Raw genomic sequence first — 17,587 nt, forward strand, 5'->3', positions numbered from 1 at the left:
ATGGCAGTGAAACTGAGAGAAAGAGAGTGCCACAGGGAAGAAGATAGCGAATGAGGGAGAAAGATAGCAAGACAGAAGGAAATAGAGTGCAACATAGAGAAAGAGAGCGAAATGCGGGGAAAGATAGTGCGCGCGGAAGAGAGGAAGAGAGCAAGACGGCGGGACGCGAGCGCGATTCGAGAGAGGAGTGGGAGAGAGCGGGGCCGGAGGAGAGGGTTCAGTACAGAGAAAAGGCAGTGGGGAGCGGGGAGGGCGATATATCACGAGAGAATGAGAACTCTGCCGCAACCTCATTCTCCTTTCCGGCTGACGCGTTGAAAAGCTGTCTCCCTTCTCGCTCGCCATCCTCTCCGATCCCTCCCTCCCTCCCTCTCTCTCTCTCCTATTCTCTCCTCTCCTCTCTCCCAGCCACCCCCTCGCCACTTTGCTCTCGATGGCTCGGTCGTGCGAACGCATACGAGGCCGACGCGTGTTTGACAATGAATGAATGAACCGTGTGTGAGGGGCGCAACGATGCACACGCACACAGACCGATGCACGCATATACTCCAAGAGAGTACGATAGCACGAGGAATACGCCGCGTTTCCCTCTGCGCACACGCCGTGGAAATTTCTATGTAACTCCGATGCCCCCATCTCGTCGACATCCCCTCCCGGCCCCTCCTCCGGGTTTCGTCTACCGACGCTCCGCGATTCGTCCTTTTTTTCGTTTTGTTTTCGGGCTTGTTTGCCTTCGCTTTTTATTTATACTCCTTCTTCCTACGCGGTATCATTGTTGTTGTTATTGTTGTTGTTTACCAGATACTTCGAGGCGTTCCCTCGGGATTTGCGGATTTTCCGAGCGGGCTCCCGCGACGCCCTTTCCAGAACTCGGGCTGTTTTCGGGACGTTTTTCGCGCGATTCTGATTCGCCGAGGCTTTCTGGCGATGATGGGTTGCTTGAACTGTCCGCGGTGTGGGTTTGCAAGTTTTCTTGACCCACGCCGCTTTTTCGAAGACTTTTACGGTTGCGGACATATGTATCTGTTGTCAAGATTTTCTTAGCACTTCCAGTGCCAGCTTAGCAACCTCGAAAATGCCGCAAGGTAAAAATTGTTAGTTGACACTAACCACGGTCAAATGTTTTATATAAAATTGTTTTTTATTTATAAATAATAATTTTAAAAGTCCCGAAATCATCGCAGCTTTTCGAATTTCATATTTTCCCTGTCGGAACAAGCGTTGATCCCGATGGAATCGAGTCTCTCTAAAAGCGCGCTGCGGCCCCATATTTATTGGACGGTTGTTAAGCATTCGAATATTTTTCCCCGTGGTTTTATTCCCCGCGCGCGCAAAATTCCAGGGTATATAATGACGGACCTGTTCCCCGGATAATGCAATAAAACTCCGCATCGTCCCCGTTCGCGGTGCGGGGAACACCGCCATTTTGAAGAGCCTCGGACGAACCGCGGGAAAACTTGAACCGGAGAATCGCTCGTTATTCGGGAAGTTTCGAAAAAGCTGTCGAACGTGCTCCGGCCGGAAGGAACTTCCGAGTAAAACTCTCGAGTGGACACGTAACAAACGCCAGAAATTCGGAAGCTGTTGCTCGCTCAATGGGAGAACTTCCAGCGCGGACGCCATTTTGGAAAACTGTTCTTAGAACCTTCCACCGTCCCCTATCATCGAATAACTCGAATTGCTATCTTCTTTTCCGGTTTATTTAATGCGCTTTAATCTCTTCTTTGAACCCTTTCTGTACGATGGTGAATTGGCCTTTAGGATTTAAAAAGAGGGTCGACTGAACATGAATGTCATGGCCCTTATTTTTAATCTTCAGCTGTTCTCTTCAATTGTTCTGTTTTATATTGCGCCAACTCATTTTTGTCATAAATGTATCAAATCCTAGTCATAATTGACCGGTAGAGTTCAGCAACTTTCTCGCAGAATATGTCGGTAGCATGATCTTGGGGGACGGAGTAGAATGAATTAGGCGAATAAAATGTACATTGTCGACTCTGCGTATAAATCGATTTGTAGACACGTTTATGGGGGGCTACTGGGGGTCGGCGAGGGTTAAATTAGCATCGAAATCGAACGTCTTTCTACCACGATGCAGATCGAATTACCGCGTTTGATTAAAGCGTGGAAACGGCGAGGCGAGGCGAGGCGCGGCGCGCATTTCCATTTCCGTTTCTTTTGGACCGGTCCCTCGGATCGATCTCGCGTGTGTAAAGTCCGGAATGAGCAACGCCTGGTGTAATATAAATTGTAATTCGATTTCGCGCTGCAATCTGACAGCCTCGTAAATACCGTCGAGTACATGGTTTTTGCGGGCACGGGACCCGGGAACGATGAAAAATGGTGCTCGTTCCGGAGGAATCGAGCCGCGGATTTATCAACTTTTTTTACCGCGAGCCAGCAGCCACTTGGAACTCTTCCCGCGGTTCTCGACGAATTCGTAATTGCTTATTCATTGATTACCGAGCGTTTGTTGGCCGGCGAACGAACCCTTTCCGGTCAATCAGCGAAATAAATATGGTGCAACCTGACTCGTATATTTCGTACTCGTTCAAACCACTGGAATCATTCGCGAATGTTTTAACGTGATTAGAATCGCTTTTTGATAAGCGTAGCACCACGAGGAAGCGATTCGAACTATATTGAGTTACTGCTGCGACCTCGATGAATTTTGTAGACGCAAATAAATTGTTGGAAAATGTAATTTTCTAGATGGAGAGAAGTAGAACTAATTTATACCTTGTAAATGAAATTCGACCGTTCAACTTGCTACGATCTTGAGGAATATAAAATATGTAGTGTCTCGAATAGATCCTGATACAAATCATGAAAAGTTAGTTGAAGATATAGTATAACTTACTGCAGAAGACAATGGAATGTTTCCTAAATATTCCACGCCAATTAAAATCGAATTTTGGTAGATGTACGCCCTTGCAAAATAAATTATAAGACTCGCTGCACTCTCTCTCGATGAAGATGTAATGCAGTCACAAATAGATTCTGATACAAATAATGAAAATATAGCTTACTACAGAAGGTAATGGAATGTTTCCTAAATATTTCACGCTAATTACAATCGCATTTTGATAAGCATGCGCCCTTGCTAAATAAATTTGAACGTTCCACTTGGAACACTTACTACGGTCTCGATGAATATGTAACACAGTCACAAATCGATTCAGACAAAAATAACTAAAAGTTATCAGAAAATCTAACCCACCAGAGGAGAAAATACAATGTTTGCTGAATATTTTAGGTTAATTAGAATCATTTTTTGACAAGGCCACGCCCACGAAAAGTAAATTCGAAGTTCCTGCACGGATCTCGACGAATTTGTACTGCAATCACAAATCGATTCCGACAAAAATAACTAAAAGTTATCAGAAAATCTAACCTGTCGGAGGGGGAAGTAGACTGTTTGCTGAATATTTTACGCTAATTGGAATCATTTTTTGACAAGTCCACGCCCACGCGAAATAAGTTCCAACATTCCATTCGGAATTCCAGCCTGGATCCCGACGAATTTGTAATAAAACGGCGAAGTTTGCGGGACCGGTTAATTAAAAGAACGACTTTTAATTGACTGCGAAGTTGGAAAAAGTTGGGTGTTTCACCGGGTGGCGATTCAACGCTCGGCGAAACGAATCTGCGTTTCGTTTCTGCTGAGAGATTCGTGTAAATCGGCTGCTAACATTGCCGCGTGTTTTTTCGGTCCAAAGACGATTCCAGCTGATCAAACAGGAAATATGAAAGCTGCGGCGCGGCTGTTTTCGCGTTTTTAAAGGATAGTTCCGCGGAACGTTGGTTCTCTTGATTGAACGTTCGAGGGGGATCCCGATAAAAATGATGGTTTGATCGGATTCTACGGGATCGTTTTGCGGGACAGAATTACCCAAGAGAGGTTGGGAAACAATTAAACGCGAGCGATCCACGGTTTTCGAGTCATCTTGATACGATACTTTCACCGGGCGCGTACGGTGCAACTTCATCGGGCCGTGTAATTGCGCAATATTTGCATTCCGCGACGATTGCTGCCGAAATCGCGCCGTAAATCATTCAGTTTATCGAACCCATTGAGAAACATCCGACTCGTATATTCTCGCTTCGAAGGACTCATTACCAAGGCTTGTTCGACGCCTCGGAATCATCGAACGGAATGATAAATTCCATCTGCGGCTCTTGAGAATTTCTTCAAATAAATCCTGCGTCATGAAACGAACACGCATCATCATTTATTCGAAATAAAAATTGTCTGTATTAATTGCACGAAACGGGAACTGCGTAGACATTTATTCCTCATAATAATTTTGTTCAAGCAAATCAATCGTATTTTGAAAAATGTCCGATATTTTGACTGGTTATTATTACAAAAATTAAACAGAGGATTACTGAAATCGCGGAATGTTTCAGTCCATTTTTAATAATCACAGAGTGACGAGCAGATTTTAATTGGCTCGAAATGTACAGGAAACATTGTATGTAGTATTTCCCAATTAGCAAGTTGTATTTTTTAATATTCCTTGTTTTTAGCCGCAATTGTTTGAGAATCTGTTGCGGATTCATCTTGCGCGGTCATACCTTTGCCAAAAAACGACTCCAATTAGCCTGAAATATGCAACGGACAGTCTACTATTTTCTTAATCGGTTGAAGAACCACGCTGATACTCATCGCAAGCAGCGTTCATTCATTTTTCACCGCGCGGTCGCGTGAACGGTTCGCGATCGAAAAATTAGAGAGAACTTTCTATTCTGGTCCAGCGGATTGTCTCGTCCCCGATGAATTAATTCCACAGTCACCTATTATTACGAGCGTTGGCCGCGCGTAACCCAGTTACGGAAAAAGAAGCTTTACGTTTCAATAAAAATTCACTTCATCCGATTCATGTCGCCAGAAATGTATCTGCGAACATAATTGCAAAGCGCTCCGAAAACCATCTGAATACCGTTGACAACCGCATTCATACGAAACACCATTGTGTGTAAAACGGAGCCCATTACTTCTGACCGACAGCCCCATTTTTGCGTATTCGCCGGGAATAAAATAAATTTTATAGCGAAGCATTAATTTAATAGCAAATTATTTTTTCACTAGCCCCAACGATTGCCACGTGAACACCCATTGCGTATCAAAACGATTATGGTATTAAGCTAAAGAATATACCGCAGTCGAAGGGTTAATGGTAGGTTTAGCGTATAAACTAAAAATGCCTTGCGCATCGTAATTTCCGAAGACGTCGGATGCAATTAAAAGGTAACAATCGCGTTTCGCATAAAAGCAATATCGAGCCCTTCTTCCTGCGCCGTTCTGGGCATCCTATAATTTCGTTGGCTGGCGTAATTGGACCGCGATCGAGGTTTCATTCGATCTTAGATCCTGCGGTCGCGTTTCCGGCGTCGGTCTCGTCGACCGGACAAATTGAATGAACGCGAAAAGTAATTCGATTCTTCCTGCTTTTTTCCTCTGCTCCCTTTTCCCAGCTCGGCTTTTCGGGCGGTTCTCTGTTCTTCCGGATCATATTCCCCGCGAATTAATTGAACCTGATTTATCACGGCCGCGCGCCCGGCTAATGGTGAATTAGCGCAGCGATAAATTAGCGGGCGGCGATGCAGCACGCGGCCGGAATTCCACGCTGCGCGCTTGCTTGTAGCGCCGGAAATTGAAGTCCGGTGGCCACCGCAGATCGTAAAATCCCTAGGGAGAATGTGGAAGATCGAGGAAACGCGACGAAAGATCGGGGAAACGTGACCACAGCTAGAGAGATTTAAGAAACCGATCGTCATACTCTACTCCCGGGTTTTACTGGCGGCTTTTAGAGCGTTACGGGATTTTATAGTTGATTTTGTACAGGGGAAGATAGAGCAGCCTCTGGGGACTAGGTTTGTGTGGCTCAATAACTTAGGAGATAGAGAAGATTCTACATTTTGATGCCGGGAGACTGTATCTTGCGTGGTTTCCCTGTGGCAGCACAAATGGGCGTGTTTCGATTGCTCTTGCGGAACGGACCACGCCCTGAATTGGCTCCTGGAGCAACGCTTGTGCTCTTAAATAACGTTAGAAAGAGAAAATATCGTCCTCGATCTTGCTGCAAAGAAGCATATCTTAGGCGTTTCCTCATAACGTCCCAAATGGGCGTGGCTTGGTTGCTCTTGTGGCTATTGTACTGCTGTGGAGCTGACCACGCCCTGAATTGACTCCGATTATGCTCTTAAGTAATGACAGTAAGAGAAAAAGTTCTCGATCCTGCAATAGAAGAGTATATCTCGAGCATCGTTTGTATGACGATCAAATGGGCGTGGTCGCATTGCTCTCGAGACAGAATTGTTCTGCTCTGAAGCTGGCCACGCCCTGAATACCTCCTACGACCAATGCTCAAGCTCCTAAAAAATAATAGAAAAAGATTATATCCTCCATATTGAATTAGGAGATTGTCTTTCCCGCTGTATAGCTCTGCTGCTCTAGACCTGACCACGCCCCGAATTGTCCTAAATACCTCAATTTGGGTTAGTGTTTCACCTATTCCCCGACACAATAATCGAAGCAGCACCGGGGCAATATTTCGTGCAAATCGACGCGAAAGAATCGTGTACAAAGCACACTCTCCGCTATCACCGAGTTCAATCATCGGAACATTTCTAGAATAAAAGTACCTAGAGCTGGCCGATGCTAGTTACTTTTTCGCTCGACCTCAAAAACCGCGAATCATTCTGAACGATTTGCTATCCCGCAACGGGAGTTCTTGTTGGAATAGTCAATTCAGGATTCTGTTAGTCGGAAAATCACTAGCGCTGACGCTACAGGTTCTCTCTCTAGTTTTAAACGAATGATAGAAAAAAAAGAAAGCGAAAGAGAGAGAGTGAGAGAGATTGAAGAAAGGAAGATTGAACAGTCGAAGCAAAAGCGTTATTCCTCGGGAATCGCGGGCAATTTAACCGAGTTCGGTAGCAATTTAATCGAGGCCCGAGGCGGTCCGTGGAACGTTAAACGATCCCGGGGTAACTCGAAACGCGAACGAACGGAACTCGGCCATTTTTTCGGCCTCTCCGAAAGTAGTTCAACCACTCGGTGGCCTCCGTCGCGGTAAATCCGTGGCGTCTAATTAGCGTCGCGCGTTACGTTGCCCCCGAGACGCCTAATTTAAGTTTCCAGTCGCGGGTCCGGGCTCCTCTCTCTCCCTGTTTCCTCCTCATCCTCTACTCTCTCGCTGTCTCTCTCTCTCTCTCTCTTCTCTCTCCACTGCCATGTTCCCCGTGTTCTGTCGCATTCGGAATCACCGGCCGTACCGGTGACACGCGCGACTTGCCACAGTTACTCCTTGCTGGAGTCCTGACGCTGCTCGAACGATCAAAGACGGTTAAACCTATCCGTCGCCGGTTAAAACGCGGCCGATAACCAAACACGTGAATACCGTAATTATACCGAGTGCCGAGAGAACCTCCGCGTTACGTCTTTACCTCGAAACCCGACGGAAATCAAAGCCAGACGCGTCCGTTCAGGACTGAGCAGTAACCTAATCTTAGAGTAATCGATCGGGATAATACCTATAGACAAAGATAGGCTATTACACACTACAAAGGATATAGACAGAGGAATGATCAATTGAAAAAATATTCTCATACGGGGATGGCGGTGCTTAGAATGTATTCACTCCTTAGTGCACTCCTTCAACAAAATAATTACATCGAGCAGCTTACCAATTCGCTTTGTTTCTCGACAAGCATTATTTCCAAGCTTCACTGTAGCTTCAAAGAGCCCGATACACAAAGCATTGGAAATCATAAAGCGCAACGTAATCCATAATCAGTTCTCAAATCCTTACATCACATCAATAAGGAAGATTTCCGTGGTAAGGCATACAACGATACCTCTTTACAGCTACGTTAACGGGACCCGCCGCGCGCTAGTAGCGAAGCAGAGTAGTTTTTCCTCCCATTTTCCCCGGTGCCTCGGTGCATATTGTTCCAGGTTGGAATTAACGATCGACTAGTGGCTGCAGACGACTCGTTATCGGCCGGGATCAGTTCCACTTTGTTAATAAGCTATCCAGCGACTTCGGGGAGCAAGGATCCGAGGCGTGGAAGCGGCAGGGAGTAGCCGTGAGTTATTCGCGGCTGTGGTTTCATTAAAAGTACACCGGCCGGCGGTGATCTAATTACCGACGCGCTGTACACGAGGCTCGTCCGCGTTAAGAAAAACGAACGAATCCCCGCGAAACGGGGATCTCCTCTTTCGCGGAAACGAATTGTCTACTGGGTGCTGCTTTTCTGCGCGAATATTCGTCAATTATCTTCCTGGACATTGGAGCTGCCCAACAAGCAGCCGAACAACATTTGGTACAATGGGGCACATTGATATACACATTGAATGGTATAAGTGTTCGATATATTGACTGATGTAATTGTTTGGTATAAACATTTGATATAACCATTTGATATAAACATTTGATATATAATTGTTTGATATAAACGTTTGATACAATTGCCTGATATATTTACTTGATATAATGATTTGACATAATCGTCTGATATATTGACTGATATAATTGTTTGATGTATTGCACGATGTAATTATTCGATATAATTATTTGATATATGGATTGATATAATTGATAGAACTGTTTGACTATGCCGTCGATTTTTCTTCCGGTATCGCAAGCGGCAGTTGTTATCGGAGAAGATTACAGCCAAGGTCAACGAACTGTGTTCAAACTGAATTTTTCTGTCGCTGGTGCTATCAGTTTCGAGATAATCCAGACGGTACGTGAAGAAGGGACGCCGAGCCAAGTGGAAAATACGAATTTAACGGCGCGTCGAGATTTTAAACAATAACGAGGCTCATTGTCCCCAACGGAGGGAGGACGATAATCGTGTGTCCCATTCTTTCTCCTCTGTCTCTCTATCTCTTGAAGGAAACTCTTAAAGAATTTATGGAATTCGTTTCCGACTCCCTGTCCCGCGAGACCACTGACGGTTTTATTCAGCTGAATGGAGGAGAAGCCGGTCGCGGACCGTCTCTCCGTCCTTCTTCTTTTTCGTAAATTATACACTCGGTCATTACTAGGGGACAAACAGGAGGCTGGCGTACCGCCGTCTGCGACGCCGATCGAGATTTAATCGCCGAACGATCGATCCCTGCCTCGAGACCCGAGGTCACGGGTACCTGGATTTTTTTAGGAAATCCACATTCCGGTTTCGAAACTTTTTTATCAGCTTCTAAACACTAAAACGTTCTCGCACCTTTAAAATCTCAACATCCCGATGATTTATATTTTCATTAATGATTAGAAATTTATATTTAATTTCAAAGTAGAAAATCGTGTCGTATCCAGTCTTGATAAAAATCAACATTCGTCAGCAACAAATTAATTCATCGCTTAAATTAATTCATTAGCTATGTCAGAGTACCGGAGCTAAACGCTTCAACAAAGAATTTGCCAAATATTGTTCAACATCGTTGGTATTTTTCCAGAAAGATGATCGAGGCTTCCGAGAAGCCGATTAACAAAACCGGAACGGTAATGCGAGAGGAATTCGATGACGATACGCGTATCGGCATCGGCGCACCGCTGCGTCATTAGAATGTCTACACGTATAGCATTGCGATCATTCGTGTAGCCCGTGTATTCTAGATTCTGAAAATGTTCAGGTTCGCCATAATTTTGTATCGCTGATATCTGGTGATGGAGTACAACCGATAACCATGGCAATTATCTTTCACTTATCGATCGCATGTTGGATCTATTGGTCACGGTTTAATCAGCGCGCACTAGGCATCGACTTCTCTCATTAAGTAATCCTCGAGCAACCTGCTGGATAAGGTTCGTGCGGGCTTTTATCGATTCCAAGAAAATTCTTGGCATAAACGTTCGAATACGAAAAGGAAATGTTCCCGTGAGAGATGAGCAAGATGGCGGACGCTGACCCTCTCGCGACATTCCCTAAATTCATCCCCTGTATTCAGGACGAACCCTGACACTCGAACGGAAATGGTTGCATAAATATAGGACGGAGAGGAAGATGTATTTTCGATATGTTTTTCCTCGTGTTTCGACGAACTATGAAATAATAAAATAAATAAATAATAAATAAAATCCTACACGTTCACTAGAAAAATTAACGATAATAAAGAACACGAGCTACGAAACAACAGTAAAAAAAAAAGTGAGACTCTCGTTACGAACGAAAAAGACCATAAAGAACGAGCTACAGTAATCGAGACAGCTACAGATCATAAGTAAAACACCGCGGTACTAAGAAGAGGACCGTTTCGCCTAAAATTACAGAACCTGCCCGGGAAATAAATAAAGCGGCTCATAAAGCTGACGTAGCCGGCTTTTCCCGGCAAGAAGAGAAGAAAAAGGAAAGAAAAAGAAAGAAAATAATCCCAGACCAATTCTTCAAGCGTGAAGACCCTTCAGCCACCTGGAGCACCCAGAGGCGGCGTCCTCCTCTCTTGTAATTGACCGCGCCAATAAAAAGCCCCCAAATAACGAGCAATAAGTCGGCACATAAGTACTTAAGCATCAATGAGTCATCGTGGGGGCAGATAAAGCCCGCAGGGAAACGTCCAGACGTCACCCCGGAAGCCCAGCCGAGTATCAATAGACAGTATCGACCCCAGGAATCAAGCGTGACCGAAGGAGCACCCAAACAATGCCTCGATTGAGCTTCGGTCGAGATCGAAATCGAGAGCCGACCGAGCCTGACGTGACGCCCCGATGTACCCCCTTCTGTAACTATTTTTCCCTTGTCTTCGTTGCAAAAACTAACGTTTTCGCAAGCTCCACTAAGCGCTCAGACAGTAATCAACCCCTATCTCTACTTGCTCCAATAAATTTGACATCTTTGGTGATTTATATACCAAAACATTGTTTATTCCACAAAAATAAGATAAATAATCCCAGCAAGACATCCAAACTCTAATTTCGACCCCCAGCGACCCCTACTTCATATTAGACTGTATCCACGAGGACCAAAATGATCCTCAGGTCTCTTGACAATTGATCTAGAATCTAGACTGAAATATTTCCTCGTAGACTGTTCAAATTTTAAGGGCACTTACTGGAGTCCCTGAGGAGGGGTCCTCGATGACCGAAATTCGCAACGCGAGACGCCCGAGCGAACCGGCGACTTAATAACCGAGAGCCAGGGCTCGAATCGAGAGGACACGTGACACTGACAACGTCATTTCCGCGGTGGAACAATCACCGGGTCGTCACCGTTTCGGTCACTCGAAACGCTGAATATAACGGAGGCCGGGTCCTATTCAGAGGTCGGCATCGCCGCCGCCGGCCAAAGGGGACACGCCGCTCGAATGCCGATTCAAAGCATTGTTGAACCGCGACCGTTCGATCACGAATTAAATGGACTTTATCCCGTCGAACGATCGCGGAACAGTTTTCATTCTTTTTCCACGCCCCGCGTCCGCTCACGGCGTGACGCACACCGGTGGCCGACGGTGGCCGGCACCGGTGGTTCCGGTGCGACCTCTTTCGTCAGAAAGTCGCCGGGAGCCAATACGGTCGGCTAGAAACTTAATTATTTGCAATATCCGCCATTAATTGCCTGCGGGCTTTTATGGACAATAAAAATAGTCTGTATTAATAACAAGACATAAAAAATTAGGGCAAGTTGCAGCGATAAAAATTATTGGAGTTATTCTCGAGGCTTCAAGAATTTTTTTAAATTTTCAAAACCCAGTAACCTCAGAAGTAATTGGGATAAAGGGGTAGTGGACAAGTCAGACATTTTACCCAGGAAAATATGATTGAAAACTTGAATAATTCACTGGAAATGAACACTTGAAACAGCTAAATTTTTGCAAATGATTAACCGAAAGAAGACCACGGTGGCCAACGAGGGCCGGAGCAGCGATTCGAGGGGAGAGAGTATGGAACAATGATCGCGGAGATTTCACACCGGCGATTATACTGTTGCGTGGAAAACATGTGAAAACCGGGTGACGGTAAACGGAACAGAGAAACCGCTCGCGGAATGAAAAGGATTACGATTGTCGGCTGAATGAAAAATCGCCGCTGTGAATCAGCTCTTAGTCCCCGTGTTTTGTTATTGGAAAGCATTGTCGGCCGTTTTGCCCCGCTTTGCAGCGAAACCGGGAACGAGACGCGCGTGATTACTGGGAAGTCCTAGTTACATTTTCGCATGGGCCGACTCCATTTTCGACGATCAAAACTAATGATACGCGACGCGAGAACTCGCTGCGGACCGATTCTCAACGTTTAACGGCTGCCATTTCACCTAAATCGCCTAATAAAGTGCATCTATAGTTTTCCCGAAAATATATATTTTTGTGGACCAGTTTTCAGATTTTGGGGGATGGAACTGCCCCCTAACATTTGGAGCCTTGAATTACTCCGAAACTAGCGGAGAATTATTAAATAGATTGATCGATGTGTCTTCTTGTCAGTTAAAAAATTTCTGGCACTTCCGGTGGAACAGTATTCATGTCTTTCGATTGCTATTGAACATTTCGCTGCGAAAGATTACCAGCCCCCGGTCCGTCGCTATCATGAATTACAACCAACAGATAAGATACAATGAAAACGAGTCGTTTGACCTAAGTTCGCTCGAAATGATTCTTACTGTTCGAGATTTCTCGTTGCGCAACGGAAAGACGAATGTTACCAGAACCATTCGAAACTGCATCTCGTCGCGTGATTGCTTAGGAAAATGGGAACGAATCCTCGAGCAAGCGAGCTTGTGGTTTCTCAATGTCCTCAGTAGCTGAAAGATTATCCTCTTTTGCTACCGGCACCGGCAAATCCGCGACTCAAAGCCAGGGAAACCTCTGACTGCCGCGTTCAATCGTAATCGACTTCGAAATTATCTTTTCTGTTTCTACAGCTTCATCCGGACCAAAGAGTGTCCATTTGCTTTTGGAGACTGGTTCATTATGGAAGAGAACCTTATGATGATTCGTTAAAGGTAGACTGCAATTTTTATACAAAATAAAAATTACTAGCTGATCCTAGAGCATCATTTGTTAATGCACTCCAGATCTCTTAGAATATTACCTCATTATATTCTTTCACATTTTACAGCGGTGGGCCTGAATGTTCTCAACAGAAACTATGTAGTTCATGCTGGAACTTTTCTAAATTGCCACTGTTGTTCATCCCGACTAGCTCAGTCTAGGCCATCATTTGTTAATACACCCTAACGTCCACCCTGAGCAGCAACCCTTTCAGAATGTTTATACATTATTTAAGTAGGGTAGGACGGTGCTTAATCCATGGTACAGGAAATGAATACGCGTTCCCTCAGTTTTTATTTTTATTGTTGTTTCCACGGTCGAGTAGTTTGGCCGGTCGACTGTTATTTGTTAACTTTGTCCCGCAGCGAGAAGTAGCCGCGGAGTCTGGCACATCCATATTCCGGAGAATGGCATAAGTTGCTCTCCTTATCTCTCGGCGAATACGAACAGCGACGCGGAGTGTCGGGCCGTGGCGAGATGCATCCTGAGTGCAACCTTGCAACGAACGAACGACTCGGTACACCTCGTTCCATAAGCTCCCGTTATGAGTTTTCTTATTACCGCAGTTTTGGCCCCCTCCCCCTGTCTACGTATACTAATTATCAACTGCTCGAAACTCATCCGCTCACGAAATTACCAGCCACATTAACGCATTAGGGCACCGGGATTTTTGCATTCCGCGAAACCCTGAAATTCATAAGGTTCCTCGCGAATTCCATCAAGATTGTAATACCCTCCCAATGGAAAATGTTAAACGAATAACGGTGACACAAAAATGCGTAAACTTATTTCAACAATAATTAGACTCTATAGTATAGTACCCTACTATAAAAATGAAAAAAGATATTCTCAAAAGTTCTCTGTATATTACGCGTTGGAATTATAAATATCGACTTGAGAATTCAAAAAATGGTGTTCGTCATACATATATGTGACGCTGCTCGCGGACGCGTTATTATCTGCTGTTTTTCAATTACATATTCCTTCCTAATATACATACATAAACGGATTATTTATAGACGAACGATATCTCAACATTGTTCCAGTTTCATCATCCTGTTACGTCCCCGTCGTTTTCATTTCAAACGATCCCCTTATCGGCGCTACGCCATTTCGAATTCGAAGTGTAACGTTATTTCGCGCCGTTTCCGCAAATCGATATATCTTCGATAATTAAACATCGTAGCTGTCCCGTACGATAAATCCGCCGAGACGTATCGATTCCCGTAACTGGAACACGCGTGCGAGTTCTCCGATCGTGTCGTACGGGTTTGTTTATTTGGCCGAAAAACGCCGGTTAATTTTTCGAATTTCATGTCATTGATCCGCAGTCGTGCGCTTTGAATTATGTTGGCAAGCGTGCAAGGGACGCGCAGTGGCGTCGGATGTCGTGTACGTTCCAAAACAAAAACAAAGCTCGACAACGACTGCACGACAAATGTCATTGTACCGCGGATAACAAGTGCGCCAGAGCGGCTGAGATTTTTCAAACTTATCCATTGTCCGCAGCCCGCTGGCCGAGTTCGATGTAATTACGAGGGAAACTCGCGAGATACTATCTGCATATCCCGCCAGCTGTCAATAGGTTATGCATATCGAAGCTCCCTATCGATCAGCGTCACCGATACTCGCGTAATTCGCGAACGATCCATAAAGACAATTCTACATTCCCTTCTCTGTAATCTGGGCTCCCCGCGGTTATAATTCAAACCCTACTTAATTATTGACCATTCGCGCGTTCTACGAGCGATCGATATTGCGAAGACCGTAATACGAATTCTACGTCTGTGGAAATCGAAGCGGCACGATCGATCCACCCTCTCTCTCTCTCTCTCCCTCTCTCCCTCTTGTAGTTCGAGACCTCTGTCAAACTGTTACTCCACTTCAGACAGCAGTTTTAAAGCGACTTGATGTGATGTAACGGTATGTCTCGATAATAAACACCGACCCGTTCAAATGTGATCTCGGACACCGGCTAGTTCAAGTGCACGATAGATCGTTGCCGCGAAGAACTATCGACGATCGATGTATTTACACTTTTGATACACCTATCGACAGTGGTTTGAAATCGTGGATTAATATTCGCGCGTTTCCCATTCTTCTACTTAAAAAATGTTGCTGAACGAAAGATTGTAACCCTGGGTCCTTCTTGACCCTCCTTTCTGTCAACTGTATATCCACAAAGGACAAAGTTATTATCCTAACCTCTATATCATAAATAACCTTGATGCTACCGTGTCGAATGCTGGATCCATTTAGACCCACAATACTCAAACCATAAAACTATAATTTACATAGTATCCGTCAACAGATCACGTTCGTATACAATCGACAATATCTACAGATGGGTCCGAATAGACCCAGCCTTCGCTAGTGTTCGAATCATCCTCCATCTCATATTCCTTCATATCCTTGTAAACAATAAAGATATTCTACAATGTACAAAGTTATTGCCCCACCCTCCGCATCCTTCATAACCTTGACGCCACCATGGCAAATGCAGGGTTAGCAAAGCCTAAAACTGTAAACAGTGGACACGCCGTGCACAGTATTTGTCACCAGATCGGATACAATTGACAATGCCCGAAGACGGGTCAAAACGGACCCGGCCTTCGCCAGGGTTGAGTGCAAGTACCCTCAGGTTCTTTCATTGAAAGATGTCGCCGCCAAGACGGCAAGTGTCGATGAGACATTGCAACGGGGCGTTAATAGGTTAAAAACCGTGTCGGTTCGATCGCGTGCTCGGCTATTTACGGTTTCCGATACTATCCGGCGTACAACCGCGGCTATTTACGAGCGGGGGCCGATGCATCTGGTTTGCAGGTTAGAAAACGGGTACCGTTAAGCGGACGCCGGTCGCCAGTGACAGTTTGCATCGTCTCGCGGAGTCGATAGGACGTGAGGCAATAGTCAAGCGTTGGCTGTTCTATAAACACTCTACGTTCCGTATCTCTTACCTTTTCTACGATATTTCCCACGCCGGGAGTCGCCCGTCACATTCCTCGGAGCGTTGACGCGCGACGCGGTGTGGCCGACGACAGTGAACGATGATGGACGACGACGACGACGACGTAGTATCCCTGGATAGTAAATCAGTGCCAGTCCGACGACGACGTTGTTGTTGTTCCCGCGGTTAACCATCCAAAAACGCTGGGTCTGCACGCGCGTTTCGACGCGACGACCGTTCCGTGAAATCCACGCCGACAGAGCAGTCGCACTGTCAACCGCGCCACTATCATCGAGCCCCTGACGCGGAACGCGAGACTGAGAGCGAGAGCCGGAGCGCGAGAGAGCAACGGAGACAGCCGCGACTGGAGGAAAAATATCTCCCCGGTCGGTCCCGTGACGTTGTCCTTTGTCACACACACGCCTGAGTCACACGCAGAGGCAGCAACGGCGACGCGCTCGACGAATCCGCTCTCGAATCGTTTCTTCTCCGCTTTGAAGCACTGAGGACACAGGGACACGGGCGTACGCGGACTGCTACTATGGCTAGTAGCGAGAGCAGAAGCGTGCGCCTCGTACGCTCAGCCGTCCGAGCTGCGACAATACGCTCGACCGTAGCCGTTGATTGCCGAATCCTCCCGCACAAGGATCTCGCTCCGAGATCCCGAACATCTCCTAACACAAACCGCTCTCTTCTCCTCTCCCTCTCTCTATCGCTCTTTATCTCTCTTGCACTGTTTCTCTTCTGTTCTCACTCGCTCCCTTCCCTTCGTCTATCCTCCCTGTTGTGTCCTTCGAGGAGAGTGCGAGAGCCGATACGGCTCCGGGTTCACGCGGCACGGAATTAACTCGCGCGTGTAACACTGACCGTCTCAATAGGCCCGCGATCGAGACCTCCTGGCATCCTGGTACAGGCGTCTTTCCTCTCGGTGCACGCGCGCACACCGTGCGCTTCGCACTTTCCGCTCCCCGTCTCGAGGCGAGTTTTTCCCCCACGAGAGATGACAGAGCAACGTCCCCGTGACAAGGCCGGCCGAGATACACACGCACGATACGTGGCCGCACCGACCAGAAAACGAACCAACACCGACCGCACACCAACCTTCTACTCTTCGTCTTGTTCTTCTTCTTTTTTTCTCTCTCTCCTCTCTTTCCGTTCCTCTCTCTCTCACTCTCTCGCTCTTTCTCTCGGCACCCGTGGATTTTGTGTTACGGGCGGCCGTTCCACCGGACAGCCAGCGGGGCCCGCGCGCGATCAAACAAACTCCACGACGATCCCCTCGGGACTAACGCGGACTCCCGGAACACGATTTCGAGCGGGCACGTGCGGCAGAGTACGCAGAAACCGCAGCTTTTTTACGGACACATCCCCGTACTTGTCTCCTCCTCGCCAACGCCTACACGATACACATTGCACGCAGCAACGACGCCCCTACACGCCGATCCCAGCGGCTCTCAAACGGCGGCGTCCTCACACAGATGCTTCTGAATGGGCCGCATTTGTCCCTAGACCGGTGTCCCTAGGCGATCCCGCCGGGAACAGGGCCGTGTAGCTTTCTGGTGACTGGATACCGTCGCCACCTTGCGGTGGGTGTTAATACTGACTGCTCCACGCGCGGGATATTCGAAATTTTTAATCTTTTTAATGTA

The 17,587-nt window shown here is 46.3% G+C and overlaps 1 protein-coding gene across 1 annotated transcript in view; it reads right to left on the reverse strand.

Annotated features, from left to right (window-relative positions):
* The window catches only part of P120ctn (adherens junction protein p120), a 50,143-nt gene extending 34,132 nt beyond the window's left edge, over positions 1-16,011 (reverse strand). The window contains exon 1 of the mRNA XM_076435960.1: positions 15,949-16,011. The gene's annotated coding sequence lies outside the window, so the exon portion shown is untranslated. The remainder of the gene's footprint in view (positions 1-15,948) is intronic.
* Positions 16,012-17,587: the final 1,576 nt, after the last annotated feature.

This window comes from Lasioglossum baleicum, chromosome 12 (assembly GCF_051020765.1).
Source record: "Lasioglossum baleicum chromosome 12, iyLasBale1, whole genome shotgun sequence".
NCBI lineage: Eukaryota > Metazoa > Arthropoda > Insecta > Hymenoptera > Halictidae > Lasioglossum > Lasioglossum baleicum.